The 15,557-nt window shown below is 43.4% G+C and overlaps 1 protein-coding gene across 15 annotated transcripts in view; it reads right to left on the minus strand.

Annotated features, from left to right (window-relative positions):
- The window catches only part of CMC2 (C-X9-C motif containing 2), a 69,990-nt gene extending 54,478 nt beyond the window's left edge, over positions 1–15,512 (minus strand). For 7 of the 15 annotated variants that reach the window (XM_084811962.1, XM_084811963.1, XM_084811955.1 and 4 more), the window contains exon 1: positions 15,450–15,512. The gene's annotated coding sequence lies outside the window, so the exon portion shown is untranslated. Of the gene's footprint in view, positions 1–3,113; positions 3,194–8,099; positions 8,174–15,346 lie in introns of those variants that run through there. The other 8 variants (XM_084811957.1, XM_084811958.1, XM_084811966.1 and 5 more) reach the window with 5 other exon arrangements.
- Positions 15,513–15,557: the final 45 nt, after the last annotated feature.

Consider the following 15,557-nt stretch of genomic DNA (forward strand, 5'->3'; position numbering starts at 1 on the left):
GATGGGCAGCTGCCTAGATTTCAATTAAATCACTTTACTGGAAAACTAGTTGTCTTGTGTGCGTGTCTCTCGCTGACACATAATAGGATTAACAAATGAGTCAGGAAAAAGCATGAAGTTTGGTTTTGTATTTAACAAGGAGTCTGACTGTGCATGGAAACTGACTCCTTCCTCTCCAGTTTCTGAGGAGTATGAAATCAAATACTAGGTCTAGGTCCAAGGTACCTTAGGGAGCACCTTCTCCCCTACATCCCAGCCCGCCCCCTAAGTCCTCGGAGGGCTCTCTGCTGCGGCTGCCTAATGTGAGACTGGCAGCCACACGCAAGAGGACCTTTTCCTTTGCCGCCCCTCAGTTGTGGAACGACCTGCCGGTTGAAATGCACCTGCTGACCTCTTTGAAGGTTTTTAAGCAGGCATTAAAGACCCTATTATTTTATTATTTATTTCTTACATTTATATCCCACCTTTCTTCCATCATGGAACTCAAGGTGGCGACATGTGGTTCCCAGGTGGTCTCCCCTCCAAGCACTGACCAGACCCAAACCTGCTTAGCTTCGGCAAGGTGGCTGCCTCATGTGCCTTCAGACCATGCCCTGGGACATATTATTCCTTTTTATATTATTATATTAATATATATTATATTTATATTCCTGGGACATATTATTCCTTGCTCCTTTTGCTGACTCTTGCATACTGTTTTTAAGCTGTGTTGTTTCAAGCTGTGTTTTATTGTTGGATTTTTTTTAATTTATGCTTGTTTTTAGTTCAAAGTTTATTTTAATTATATGTTGTTTGTAAATACTGTCCCTACGCTCCTATGTAAAAGGCTTTTAAACTTTGCATATGCACTTTAATGTTTTAACTTTTGTAAACCGCCCAGAGAGCTTCGGCGATGGGGCAGTATAGAAATATAATAAATAAATAAAAATACAGTCTTAGGTCATCTGCTTCTCCATCTAATCTAGGGCTGTTGCGGGGGCCAAATTCCATCTCAGAGCTCTCAGGGGCCATATTCCAGTGCTGGGCGGGGCCAAGATAAAAGGAGAGGGGCCAAGATCCCCCCAAATACCAGCATATTTCAGCTGAAAACTCATATTGCCAGTAACTAAGGCTTAGGAGAAGCATTTCAATCTTAGAAGGGGGTCAGGGGAGTGAAACTGCACAAAAGCTGGGAAACTACCAGATGACCAGTGGTTGGGGGAAAGGGAAAGGAGGCATGGCTGGGAACCCCAGAGGACCAGATTCAGACTCTGTACCCCTAATTTAATCTCTTGAGCCCAAATGAATGCATGTTCCTGTGCCATTCCATTGGGTTGGGAGATGCTGACTTGGTCACACACTGATCCCCACAGGAACCTTGTTAGGTTAGGCTGAGAGAGAGAATGACTTGTTCATGGCTATCCAATGAGATTCATGACCAAGTAGAGATTTGAACCCACGATTCCCACACCACAGTCCAACACTCTAGTCCAAGAGTATGCCAAAGGTAGATCAGGATCTAGTGGTAGATCTTGGAGTGATTTGCAGTAGCCCAGGGATCCCCAATGCAGCACCTGCGGGCACCCAAAATATTTTTACCTTTTTCCCATTTCTTAATATACATACATGGATTTGTATGAAATGCATACAACTTTCTAGCAATTATATATGGCCTGCAACAAACATGGACCAAATATCCAAATAAGTATCCATTTGAAGGCGGTGTCTATATGCTACCCATTCAGATATTGAAAGCATTGTAAGGTCCTCAGTCCATTGTATTCTGGGAGGTGTTTCTCCTTCCAATGTTGTAATATTAGTCTTTTAGCTGTCAAAAGGGTGCAGAGAATCCATTTACACTGACCATTTGTTAATTTCATGAAGCAGGTAAATAATTTTTTACAATGTGTACATCAGTGAATATTACAGACTGTTCCAGCACAAAAATATTTCTGTGTAATAACCTTCCTGCAAAAAGAAGCAACTACTGGACATTGCCAAAACATATGTTTAAAAGAAAAACATATGTTTAAAAGAGAGCCAGTGTGCTGTAGTGGTGAGAGTGTTGGACTGGGAGCCAGGAGATCTGGGTTCTAGTCCCCACTCGGCCATGGAAGCTCACTGGGTGACTTTGGGGCAGTCACAGACTCTCAGCCCAACCTACCTCACAGGGTTGTTGTGAGGATAAAATGGAGAGGACTACATAAGCCACCTTGGGTTCCTTGCAAGAGGAAAAAAGGCAGGATATAAATGCAATTTAAAAAAAAGAAGCATTAGCTGTATTCCACTGTCGGCAATTACCTGAATTAGACAATCCCTTATTAAAGAGGTGTTGCAGTCTCCAATAGACACAAAGCGAAGGTTTTTGCTGAATAAGACACAGCCTAAGATCCATAGACATGTAAGGCAGATGCCAAAGCAGCAACCCACTGTTTAGACATTTGAGATACTGCTCACAGCAAATTCCAAAATGTGCCCACCATCCAAAAAACGTGGGGACGCCTGCAGTACACTGATGATTAGCCACTATACCTGCCGTGGACAATCATTAGACCTGGGGAAGGGTGTGTGTGTCATGACTTCAGGAGCCAACAGGAGTGTGAAATATTATTTCCAAGGGGGAGGCTCAAATCATGGTTAGCACTGAAAGACCTGTTGTAATGGAACAGTGCTAGTATTGACTTGTTTATACAAACTGAGCAGAGTTTGAGGGATCTATGCAGGATATATAATGCTCCCATGCTTAATTTTTGGTTTTCATCTGAGGTGTTTCTAGTCCCTCGTGTTGGCTCTGAAAAGACTGAAGACCATTCATTTCCAAGACACGTATTTAATTGTAACCTGAAACATGAGACCCACTTTAATAGATTTTTTCGTATTTTACAGACAAATAAAACAAAAAGCATATGATCAGGCCACGGAACAGTAAACATGTGTCCTTAAATGTCAGCAGAGATTACTCAAATCTCGTATCAGGACCCCAGAAAGATGGAAAGTTTTACAAGGTAAGTACATCTGTCCAAAACAAGCTAGCGCTTTTAGGAAAAAGTCTGACTGAGGAGTCTTTGTTAACATGTGCAAGACCATTGGCGAGACGCAATTCTTGCATTAACATGTCCATCAAAGCTAATTACCATAATCTTTAGTGCCACTGATTAGGTTGCTTTCCAACACCTAGTTATTTCCGTTCTGGCTGCCTGAAGATGAAAAGAACATGAGAAGCCATTTTAACATTGCGGAAGGAAACCTCTGGATCCAACCAGTGCCAGCTCTAGGTTTTGGAGGGCCCTTGAGCAAGATATCCTGGGTGGGCCCCCTCCCACAGTGAGTTGACTTCTCACCACCATCGTCACCAGCTGCTATCTATCGCTCCGCCTCCTCTTTCTCATCACTGCTACCCACTTGCTTGCTTGATAGGCAGAGAGCAAGTGAGCAAGTCGGCAGGGGAATCTACTGCTCCTCCTTCTCACCACCACCACCGTCTGGTCGAGAGCGAGAGGAGGGGGAACAAGCAAGTTTCAAATGTCAGGGTGGACACTGAGCCCATAGAATCCCAGAGTAGTTCTGATTCTGAGGAAGAGCAGCCACTCCTGGGAGAGGAGTGCGCTCATCCTTCCCAGGGCCAACAGGTGGCACAGATTCCTCCCACCGGCATTCCTGGCATAGATAGCAGTCCCGGGAGTAAGAGAGCGTGGGAAGAAGACTTGCTGGACACGCGACGCCGACGCAGGGAGCGGCGCCAAATGGAGGGCACGGAAAGGAGGCATAGTGCCCGGTTGGCACGCAAACAACGGTTGCGCCCAGAGGATCCAAGGGAAAAGGGGAGGGACTCTCCCTAGCCCATAAGTTCAGGGTCTGCCAGTGATTCCCTTTCAAACGGGGACCAACTGTTCCAAAATAGGGCATAGGTACTCTGCTGCTCATATCTAGTTAGTAACAGTAGAGTTGTTAAGTTGTAAAAGAGGAATAAAGCTTTTAAAAGAATCCCTTTGTCTGTGTCTGGACTTGGCTACTGGATTAGACTGAGAGAGGCCTCCAAGGAGCCCTTGACAGCTGAAGAGGTGGAGTGCTCTAGAAGACTCTGGTCAGTGCTGTCGTGTGGTCCCTTGGCAGGTGTCCAACCATCCCTACCATGAATGGAACGTTTTCTTCTGCCAGTGGAAAGAGTCCCAATGGAAGCGGTCTTTCATCTAACATCCATCAAACAAGGACTCTTTTCTTTTTGCTGGTGTGTGTGTTGTTTTTTTTGTCTTTAAATAATAGTGACAGAGGTTAGACAGATGCAAAGGAGAACAGGACTCCTGCTTCACTCTCAATTATAGGGGAAAGGAGGAAATATCAGCAGATACAGCTCCCCCGCCCACACGCAACCTTTCCTTCCTTTGTCAGAGGAAGACTTCTTGGCAGAAAAGGGAAAAAAGACCTAACGAAAAGAAAAGGTAGCTGTGCAACCCACCTTAGATCAGGATGTAGACCATTACCTAGTGAAACATACATCAGTCTATTTCTAGTCCATGTTAGTTTCACATTATTTCAGTCACAAATCCCTGCTATCCTGTTTTCTGCCATTTTTTAGAGAGAGAAAAAAAGACACCAAAATTGCATTTAAATCGTACGCCTTTCCCCCTAAAATACTAGCATTTTCCTAAAAAATACATGGCTTTCTCTGCATTTTTCTGAGCAGAGAAGTCCCGTCGCAACATTCGGGGAAGGATAACTGCATTCCGACCTGCCTATTAGTCTGGGGAGTGCAAATTAGGTTGGTATCCTGGTACAGACAATGCAGAGCTAGGCGGACTAACAGTCTGGCAGTATAAGACAGCTTCCTAAGTCCCAAGGATTAGCAATGTATCAGAGCAGCCATCCTCATGGTACCTACATGTGCAACGATTGCACTCCTCCCTTGTGCAAACAGAGCAAAAACAACAACGCCCCCTCCCCAAAAGCCCCTTCTCCCCAGACGCCTCAATTTACATGAGACCATTGAGCTGTTCTGCCAATTCCACTAGTTCGCCACTCAAATCACGGTGGAGCACGTTCTCTGTCTCCATTGCCAAATCATTCCCCAACATGACGTCTGCCCAGAGGAAAAAACAAGCAGGACTGTTCCACCAAATTTCAAGAGAGGACTTATTTATATTTACAACAAGCAGCATTATCCGTGGCTGGAGGCTTTAACCTCGTGATGTTAAAGAGCCCCTTGCAGAAATAGCGCTTCTTTTCTTCCACAGAAGAGAGCGCTGTTGAGTAAATAGGATATTGCCAGTACTTTTCCACTGCCTTGTGGGCTGAATGGAAGAGCTTTACATCCCCCCTAGGGAGACCTAACTGTCTCCTAGCCCATTTTATCAACCCTACATATGAACAGCATTCTCCGAGTACAGATTCTTTGAAGTCTAAACCAAGGGTGGGCAAAAAGTAGATGTCGACTGGTAAATCTCTGGGTGATTTACATACAGTTGATCGGCAAGGATTTCTGACTCCCAATAACTTAATAGCAGCAAAAAACGTTTAAAAAGCAAAGGTAGCCACATTGGCTGTAAGAAAAATTCCAAAATCCATATTAGCGTAATACCTTTATTAGATCTGCTCAAAGGCACACATTTTCTGTGATTTTTTGAGCTAACCTAGCAACAAAAAGTTAAGTTATACTGCTGAAATGAAGAAAGTAACTAGGAGTGGATATTTTGAGTGGAAGGACTGTGAGCTAGTTGCTGGGGAACATGGGCGGGAAGATTCTGTTGCACTCATGTCCTACTTGTGGGTTTCCCATGGCCACTGTGTGAACAGAATGCTGAACTAGATGGAACCATGGTCTGATCCAGCGGGGCTCTCCTTAGTTCTCCATTCAGTTCTGGTACTCAAAACAAATTCCTAGATTCAGGATTCTTTCATTCTAAAGCCCTTCAAAATTGTTTACCTTAACACATAAGAGGGGAGGAGGGCCGCCCTGTGTAGCCCCACCCCAAACATCACATGCATGAGGTAGCCCCCCCCCAGGGGGGCAACTGCATATATACCACACATGTCTGTAGGGAGAGTGCCGATGCGCCCAGAGCTCCATGCGATCTTGAACCCCAGGTTATTGGGGGTCCGGATCACATGGAGACCTACATGCAGATGTTCACGCCGTACATGGCAACACCTGGAGGGGGGCCCCTGCGTTAACCTCGCGATGTCAGGGGGGGGACTAGATGGTGTGGCCCAGACCGCGTGTTACGCTATTTTTTGAACATCCAAACAGGACTATAGGGCTATGTCTTTTGCAGCAGACTTCAGTTGGTAGATCTCAGGGTTCTAGTAAAAAAAATAAAAAATAAAGTAGATCCTGCAAGCCTGATGTCTGCCTATCCCTGGTCTAAATGGCACCATCGACAAAAAAGAGGTTTGCAGAAGTAATAAAAAACTGAAGGGGTGGGGGACAAAAATAGCCCAGTGTGGACTGATCATGCTTAGTGGCCACAGAACACTGTCTGTTGGGGGCGGGAGAGAAAAACCAGGAGAAGGGGAGCAGAAGGGAGTATCTTGGCAGAGGGCATGGCAGCCTGGTATCCTGAAAAGGCATGATGCATACTGCTACATTTTGCTGCAGGTCTAACTTGCAATCGCCACCACCTCATCAGCCACCAGAGCCGTCACAAAGCATTGAGGAAAGAGTGGACTATTCCAGGCCTGAAAGCCATATTAGACAACCTCCCCTTCCAGCTTTCTGAAACTCCTCAATAGGCTCTATGGCAGCTTTTCCCAACCTGGCACACTCCAGATGTGTTGGACCACAACTCCCATAATTCCAAGCCAGGATGGCCACTGGCACCAGGCTGGGGAAGGCTGCTCTACGATTTGGCCTGTTCAGCTATTCTTACGGACGGCCCCAGGCCCGCTTCCATTGGCAGGATCAAAACCATGCTAAAGCATTTTTGGTTCCTTGTTTTATTCACTCATAACAACACAGTATGCAGAATACTGTTTATCAATTGGTCAAACTTTTAAGTATTCCGTTATGAAAGAGAAACAATATATAAAAAGAGACACGCACAAAATAAGCAGCCCAAGTTCCTGGAAAATATCTAGATTTAAGCAGGGATTCCTGACCTCGTGAAAAGCTAAATATAAATTGGCATGGGTTGGACCTGGCTCAAAGCAGACAAGGAAAGTGGTAGAGATAAATAACTTGTAGCTTATGCAGGTTCCATAAATCACGCAACGAGGGTGAGGCAGGAAAAAAGGGTAATTGACAGCTTAAATATTTCAAAGCACTGAAGTTATGGAAAAAACACAGAATGATCATCAATATGCTTTATATTTATGCTAGTTACAAAAACAAATTAGACAGGTGCTATTGTGAAACAGTGAGATAAACTTTTTTAAAAGAACTGTAATTATTTATTTTATTACAATGTTATTCCGCCCTTCTCCCAAGGTCAGCACACTACTCCCCGCCCTCTATTTTACTTTCACAATAACTCTGTGAGGTAGGCTAGGCTGACAGAGTGATTGGCGCATCACCACCTAATGAATGTCATGGCTGAGTGAGGATTTGAACCTGGTACCCTGGCCTTAACCCAACACTCTACAAGACCAACCGTCCCATTGCCCACACTGGCTGGGAAAAATGGGAATTGCAGTCCAAGACCCCTGGAGGGCAACAGGTTGGCCTCCAGATGTACTATGCTTGCCCCTGGCCGCTGCAGGGCTGAAGGGCAAGCAACCCTCTCTAACAAATGACACCATAATGCAATACAAAGGTACGCTACTACCTCCACAGTGGCATTCCTGGAGCATTTGGTTACAGCCAGTCAGTTGACCAGTCAAGAATAACGACAACTTATACCACACCATCAATGTGCATGCCACTTTATAGAGAACAAGAGGACAGATCCCTGGTGGACTTACAGTGCTGAAAAGAGCATGCTGCAGCAAGGGAACTCCAATTTTAATTTCACCCACTCACCCACCAATGCCATCGGAGACAGATGTAACGGACAGTTTTGCTCACTGCAGCCACCCGGCACTCTTCTAAGGGCTCACCAGCCCCAGTGCACAGAAAGGTGTCAGCAGCGTCGGGGGAATTTCTGGCTGGGTTTTTTTCAGTGTGCCAACCAGAGTCAGCTTTTTCTTACCTTAATCCTTGGAGCACTGATGAAAAAATTGTCAGCGGTTACATTCCATCCAGAACCCTGTAATTGAGGTGTTAGTTTATCAACCAATGTTTGGCTTAGATTTCGAGGGCTGGAACACCCTTATACATGTCAGGGCTGCACAAGGGCTGGGAGCCCTTAAACACGTCGGCTTTATAAACACATGATGTCTTCGATTCATTTAGAACGTATCCGGCAATAACAAAACAACATATGAATGCCCACAAGGTGGTGCAGTGGCCAAGAAAACAAACATGACCATTAGATTGCTTTTCTGCTAGCAACCAATATAGAATTCATTCACTCAAAAGTAGCTACTATTCCACTTGTAGAATCCAACCGCTGGAGAGTTCACACAGGACCCATTTTATAGGCATTATAAATTGTATATGATTGTGTCTGCATTGCTTGTCATGTCTCAGAATGCTTCCATGCTAAGAAATTAATGCTCGCTCACAAGATAGGGCCCATTTCAGGCCTAACCGTTCTGGCAAGAATCACAGCTTCAGATGTCAGTCATTCCATTCAGCATGATGCGCTCATGCCCACACAAAGTAGGTAGGGTTTCTTCCAAATTTAAGCCCGACAATGATATGTGGAGGATAAACTTTAAGCTTATCCTATGGGCAGATGAGGCGCCCAAAGAGATTCAGCTATGGGCCGGTCTAGAAATGTAATAAACGAAATGAATAAAGGTTCATAAGCAATAAGCACTGTATAGTAAACTGGCTTCCCACTGAATCCACAACCAAGTTATGTCAAAGAACTCAGATCTTAACTAGTATGGGGTTCCCCTGAGGTCTGAAGTGAATTAAATCACACTATTTTTAGCTCAAATGCGGACTGGAGTGGACAGCACCAAAGAATGAGGTTAGAAAGAACAGGAAACAGGAATGTTTTTCCTTACGTTTGTTGTAATGGCTAGCTCTGATCATAGGTCAGTTGTTGGAACTTGACGTTTCTATTAATTCGTCCCTCTCTTATCATCATAAGAAGAAGAAACTCAGAAATGGTCATAAAGTTGTACTTTAACATTGTAATTATATGCATGGCTACTTAGAAACGTGCATAGATTTGAAGCCCAACGCTGCATTTGTAAGCATGCTTCCCAGAAAACAAGTCCAATTGGACACAGGTTTACTGAGGGACATAGGAAGCTGCCTTATACAGAGTCAGGCCACTGGCCCATCTAGCTCAGTAATGTCAACACTGACCGGCAGCAGCTCTCCAGGGTTTCAGACAGGATCTTCCCAAGCCCTACCTGGAGATGCTGAGGACTGTACCTGGGATCTTTTATATACAAAGCATGGTACTCCATCACTGAACTACAGCACTTCCCTTCTGAGTATACATAGGAATACACTGTAAATCTATCAACATCAGTGAAATGGCATTCCCCATGCTAGAACTAAAGCTATAAGATCATAGAATTGGAAGAGATCTTGGAGGTCATCTAGTACAAACCCCTGCTCAGTGTGGGATTTGATGAAAGATAAGTTACCACACTCACAATCAAGTTGCTAGATTCGATGGACCTCACAGTATACCCAGAGAAATGACCTGGTCAATCTTTGAGCTACAGTTTACCTTTACTTAATTTCCTACTATACAGCCATCTGTACAGTGCGGGCAACAGCTCACTTATCTATTTCATTCATTTATATTCCTGCCTTTCAGCCCCAATGGCAACTTATAAGAAAAACTGATACAAAATAAGAACATAAGAAGAGCCAGCTGGATCAAGGATCCATCTAGTCCAGCATTCTGTTTTCACAGTGGCCAACCAGCTGTCGACCAGGAACCCACAAGCAGAATATGGCGCAACAGCACACTCCCACCCATGTTCCCCAGCTACTGGTGTACATAGGCTCACTGCCTCTGGTACTGGAGGTAGCACAACAGAACTCCCCCAACTAAGCAATCCTAATACCAAAACAATTATTTTACGGTGCCTATTTTCAGGAAGTAGAAAAGGAGAAAACACTCATAAACATCTAATAACAAATAGATCAAGATTCCAGAGAGCAAAAGATTGCATTTAACACAAATTCCACTCCTAGAAGGGGTAGCAGAATGAGGTGGAGTACACAAGTCTGGCAGATCATTTCTCTGTATTCCCAACCTACCCAACCCTCAGAGCTTGGGGATCAATGACCATCTGAGTAACCTACACTCAGACTAGATTTTCTGAATAACAGTGGCATAATCACACAACCTTCCATTGAAACCATGGGGAAAGGTAGGAGAACAAGGGGGGCACCATAGTACATTTAAAAATTTATATCCCACTGTTCCAACCTGAAAAGTGCCAAAGGTGGCTTTCAACATATTAAAAATATAGAGAACTATCAAATAAAAACCAATACAAGAAATAAAGATACAATAAAACATGTAAGTCCAAACCAGCTTAGTCACTTATTCCCCCAAACGGGTAGGGACAACGTGGCAATGATGGTAAAATAAGACCATTCTACAAAGTAGTGTGCAAGCTTTTGAGTATTTGCAAATGTTATTTTGTTCTTTTTGGCTGGTCCCAATAAAAGATACTGGCGTTTTAATCTTATTTTACTGAAAACATATATGTATGCAAACACATCTAATCCATCTTCAAAGCAGGTAGAATAATAAAGAAATGTAAGCACACAAATAGCAGAGACATAATCCCTAATCTTATATGACAGTTCTGGTATTCATAATATTACTCAATTAACAACAGACTGATCCAATGTCTAATTTTAACCTATTACAGCACAATCCTGTGCCTGTCTACTCAGACATAAGTTCCACTGAATTCAATGGGACTTACTCCCAGGTACGTGTGCACAGGATTGCAGATGTTAGTGTCTTAGTGCAATTTTATCCATGTTTACTAAGATCTCACTGTGTTCAACGGGGCTTACTGCCAAGTAAATATGCATAGTACTGCACTGTTAAATTCATACTAAAGTAAACATGTGGGGCAGGAAAGAAAATCCTACAGTGTGGAGAGCTCCCTGTTTAGGATTCTGGGTTGTTCAGAGTTAAACAACCCAGAGTTTTAACCCAACAATAAATCCTGGGTTAAAACTCCGGGTTGTTTAACCCTAAACAACCCAGAGTGGCATGTTCACACATCACAACAGCAACCCGGGAACAAGGCATTCCTGGGTTGTCTTGTGACCTGGCAAGAAAGCAGAAGTGTTTAACCCAGGAATCGGCATTACATGTGAGCCAAGTCAATATCTCTAACAACTGGCATTGTTTTAAATCCCTGTATGAAATGTAATGGACCCAGACACCCGCACACACGTATATGAGTGTTTTATTATGCCATTTGTTTCTGTGTCCATCTCCAGCCCTACAGGCTGCTGTCTTTCTGTTCTACTGTAACAGCAATATTTGTTTATGTAAAACACTATAACAAATACTCAGCATATAAAAAGTATGAAAAATGTTTCAATAACACAGCTCAGGAAATGGGTGTTGTTCGCCACACTCCAAATGCTGACTTTTACCACATGTTGTGGAAATGTAAAAAAGCTAAGATATTTTGGGAAGTGGTAACTAAGCAGTAGGACCTACAAAAAATACTGTAGCATATCCTCACCTTCTCAGAGGAGTGCTCCTATACAGGATACCAAGTAGCCAGACCTTCCTCCAAGATATTCCAGCCTCCACCCACTTCCCCAGTTTTTCATCTCCAACTGTCACTTGATATTCCACAGCTATTGAGCATGCTCATTTCTCATTGGGCTATGGGGATTACCCTCTTAGGTTTTTGTTTTTAAAATTATATTTGCAAACCTCAGGATCCCCTGAGCAAGCTGACACCTCACTCTTGTTTCTCAGTGACCCAAATTCAGTTCCAGTCTCTAGGCACTTGCATTTAAAGGAAGGGATATATTATATGGTTGAAGGTGAAATCTTTCACCAGCTAAACCCTGATCTGCTGCTATTCCTTCTGCGTTAAATAAAAATACAATTTTTCCTAATATGTGTGGATCACTGCTTTATACACTAACCAGCGCACAGATAGTATGTACCCCCAAAAAAGGGATGGGGGAGCACACAAACAAGACCTAGAAAGATTAAGGATGCAATCCTATGCATGTTTAGACAGCTAAACATCCTACAACTCCCAGCATGCCCCAGCCAGCAATGCGGACGTTTTGCTGTCTAAACATGCAAAGGTTTTCACCGTAAATTAGGGTGCAATCCTATGCATGTTTAGACGGGGGGAAAAGTCCTACAACTCCCAGCATACAGAATGAGGATTTGTTGGACTTTTTTCCTTTCTAAACATGCAAAGGATTTCACTGTAAATTAGGGTGCAATCCTACGCATGTTGAGACGGGGAAAAAAGTCCTACAACTCCCAGCATACAGAATGAGGATTTGTTGGACTTTTTCCCGTCTAAACATGCAAAGGATTTCACCGTAAATTAGGGTGCAACCCTACGCATGTTTAGACGGGAAAAAAAGTCTACAACTCCAAGCATAAAGAATGAGGATTTGTTGGACTTTTTCCTGTCTAAACATGCAAAGGATTTCACTGTAAATTAGGGTGCAACCCTACGCATGTTGAGACGGGGAAAAAAGTCCTACAACTCCCAGCATAAAGAATGAGGATTTGTTGGACTTTTTCCCGTCTAAACATGCAAAGGATTTCACTGTAAATTAGGGTGCAATCCTATGCATGTTGAGACGGGGAAAAAAGTCCTACAACTCCCAGCATACAGAATGAGGATTTGTTGGACTTTTTCCCGTCTAAACATGCAAAGGATTTCACCGTAAATTAGGGTGCAATCCTACGCATGTTTAGACGGGGGAAAAAGTCCTACAACTCCCAGCATACAGAATGAGGATTTGTTGGACTTTTTCCCATCTAAACATGCAAAGGATTTCACCGTAAATTAGGGTGCAATCCTACGCATGTTTAGACGGGGAAAAAAGTCCTACAACTCCCAGCATACAGAATGAGGATTTGTTGGACTTTTTCCCGTCTAAACATGCAAAGGATTTCACCGTAAATTAGGGTGCAATCCTACGCATGTTTAGACGGGGAAAAAAGTCCTACAACTCCCAGCATACAGAATGAGGATTTGTTGGACTTTTTCCCGTCTAAACATGCAAAGGATTTCACCGTAAATTAGGGTGCAATCCTACGCATGTTTAGACGGGGGAAAAAAGTCTACAACTCCCAGCATACAGAATGAGGATTTGTTGGACTTTTTCCCGTCTAAACATGCAAAGGATTTCACCGTAAATTAGGGTGCAATCCCACGCATGTTTAGACGGGGAAAAAAAGTCCTACAACTCCCAGCATACAGAATGAGGATTTGTTGGACTTTTTCCCGTCTAAACATGCAAAGGATTTCACCGTAAATTAGGGTGCAATCCCACGCATGTTTAGACGGGGAAAAAAAGTCCTACAACTCCCAGCATACAGAATGAGGATTTGTTGGACTTTTTCCCGTCTAAACATGCAAAGGATTTCACCGTAAATTAGGGTGCAATCCTACGCATGTTTAGACGGGGAAAAAAGTCCTACAACTCCCAGCATACAGAATGACAATTTGTTGGACTTTTTCCTGTCTAAACATGCAAAGGATTTCACCATAAATTAGGGTGCAATCCCACGCATGTTAAGACGGGGGAAAAAAGTCCTACAACTCCCAGCATACAGAATGAGGATTTGTTGGACTTTTTCCCGTCTAAACATGCAAAGGATTTCACCGTAAATTAGGGTGCAATCCTACGCATGTTTAGACGGGGGAAAAAAGTCCTACAACTCCCAGCATACAGAATGAGGATTTGTTGGACTTTTTCCCGTCTAAACATGCAAAGGATTTCACCGTAAATTAGGGTGCAATCCTATGCATGTTTAGACGGGGAAAAAAGTCCTACAACTCCCAGCATACAGAATGAGGATTTGTTGGACTTTTTCCCGTCTAAACATGCAAAGGATTTCACCGTAAATTAGGGTGCAATCCTACGCATGTTTAGACGGGGAAAAAAGTCCTACAACTCCCAGCATACAGAATGACAATTTGTTGGACTTTTTCCTGTCTAAACATGCAAAGGATTTCACCGTAAATTAGGGTGCAATCCTACGCATGTTTAGACGGGGAAAAAAGTCCTACAACTCCCAGCATACAGAATGAGGATTTGTTGGACTTTTTCCCGTCTAAACATGCAAAGGATTTCACCGTAAATTAGGGTGCAATCCTACGCATGTTTAGACGGGGAAAAAAGTCCTACAACTCCCAGCATACAGAATGACAATTTGTTGGACTTTTTCCCGTCTAAACATGCAAAGGATTTCACCGTAAATTAGGGTGCAATCCTACGCATGTTTAGACGGGGAAAAAAGTCCTACAACTCCCAGCATACAGAATGAGGATTTGTTGGACTTTTTCCCGTCTAAACATGCAAAGGATTTCACCGTAAATTAGGGTGCAATCCTATGCATGTTTAGACGGGGAAAAAAGTCCTACAACTCCCAGCATACAGAATGAGGATTTGTTGGACTTTTTCCCGTCTAAACATGCAAAGGATTTCACCATAAATTAGGGTGCAATCCCACGCATGTTTAGACGGGGAAAAAAAGTCCTACAACTCCCAACATACAGAATGAGGATATGTTGGACTTTTTCCCGTCTAAACATGCAAAGGATTTCACCGTAAATTAGGGTGCAATCCTACGCATGTTTAGACGGGGAAAAAAGTCCTACAACTCCCAGCATACAGAATGAGGATTTGTTGGACTTTTTCCCGTCTAAACATGCAAAGGATTTCACTGTAAATTAGGGTGCAATCCCACGCATGTTTAGACGGGGAAAAAAAGTCCTACAACTCCCAACATACAGAATGAGGATATGCTGGACTTTTTCCCGTCTAAACATGCGAAGCATCGCACCCTTCATTAATAAGAGTTCCGACCTCGCAAATTCCATGAAGTTCTCTATCTATGACCAAAAAAAAGCCCGACACACTAAACGTAAGGAAGTTGTGCGTATCCAGAAAACTGCTATTATTTGGATATTCAGTATTTCTTAAAGCATTGACTTTGATTTAACTTAATTTAAAGCATTAGTTGGATCTTCTTGTGACATTATTGCCCCATATATATTTCACAGCTATCTGCAAAGAGACGTCAGTGTTATGCTTCCTTTAGAAACTTCGACATATAAATATACATTACATGAATCGAGGCGCGTGGTCAATACGGTTCATGCAAAGAATCATTACCATTCTTATTCCTACTCCGTCTCCTCCTCCTCCTCCTCCCAGACCTCCCGCTGGAAATCACACCAGCACCAGCCTCCCCCCGCTCTCCTCTCTTCGCACCTACCGAAACTTCGCAAAACTCCTCACGCCCCTGGAACAAGCAGAAATCCACGACCGGGCATAACCCGGAAGTAAACCTCGCTCAGCCCGGAAGTTGTTCTTTCAAAATCCC

The sequence above is a fragment of the Heloderma suspectum genome, chromosome 8 (assembly GCF_057233095.1).
Source record: "Heloderma suspectum isolate Gila_16-S chromosome 8, 16-S_ref, whole genome shotgun sequence".
NCBI lineage: Eukaryota > Metazoa > Chordata > Lepidosauria > Squamata > Helodermatidae > Heloderma > Heloderma suspectum.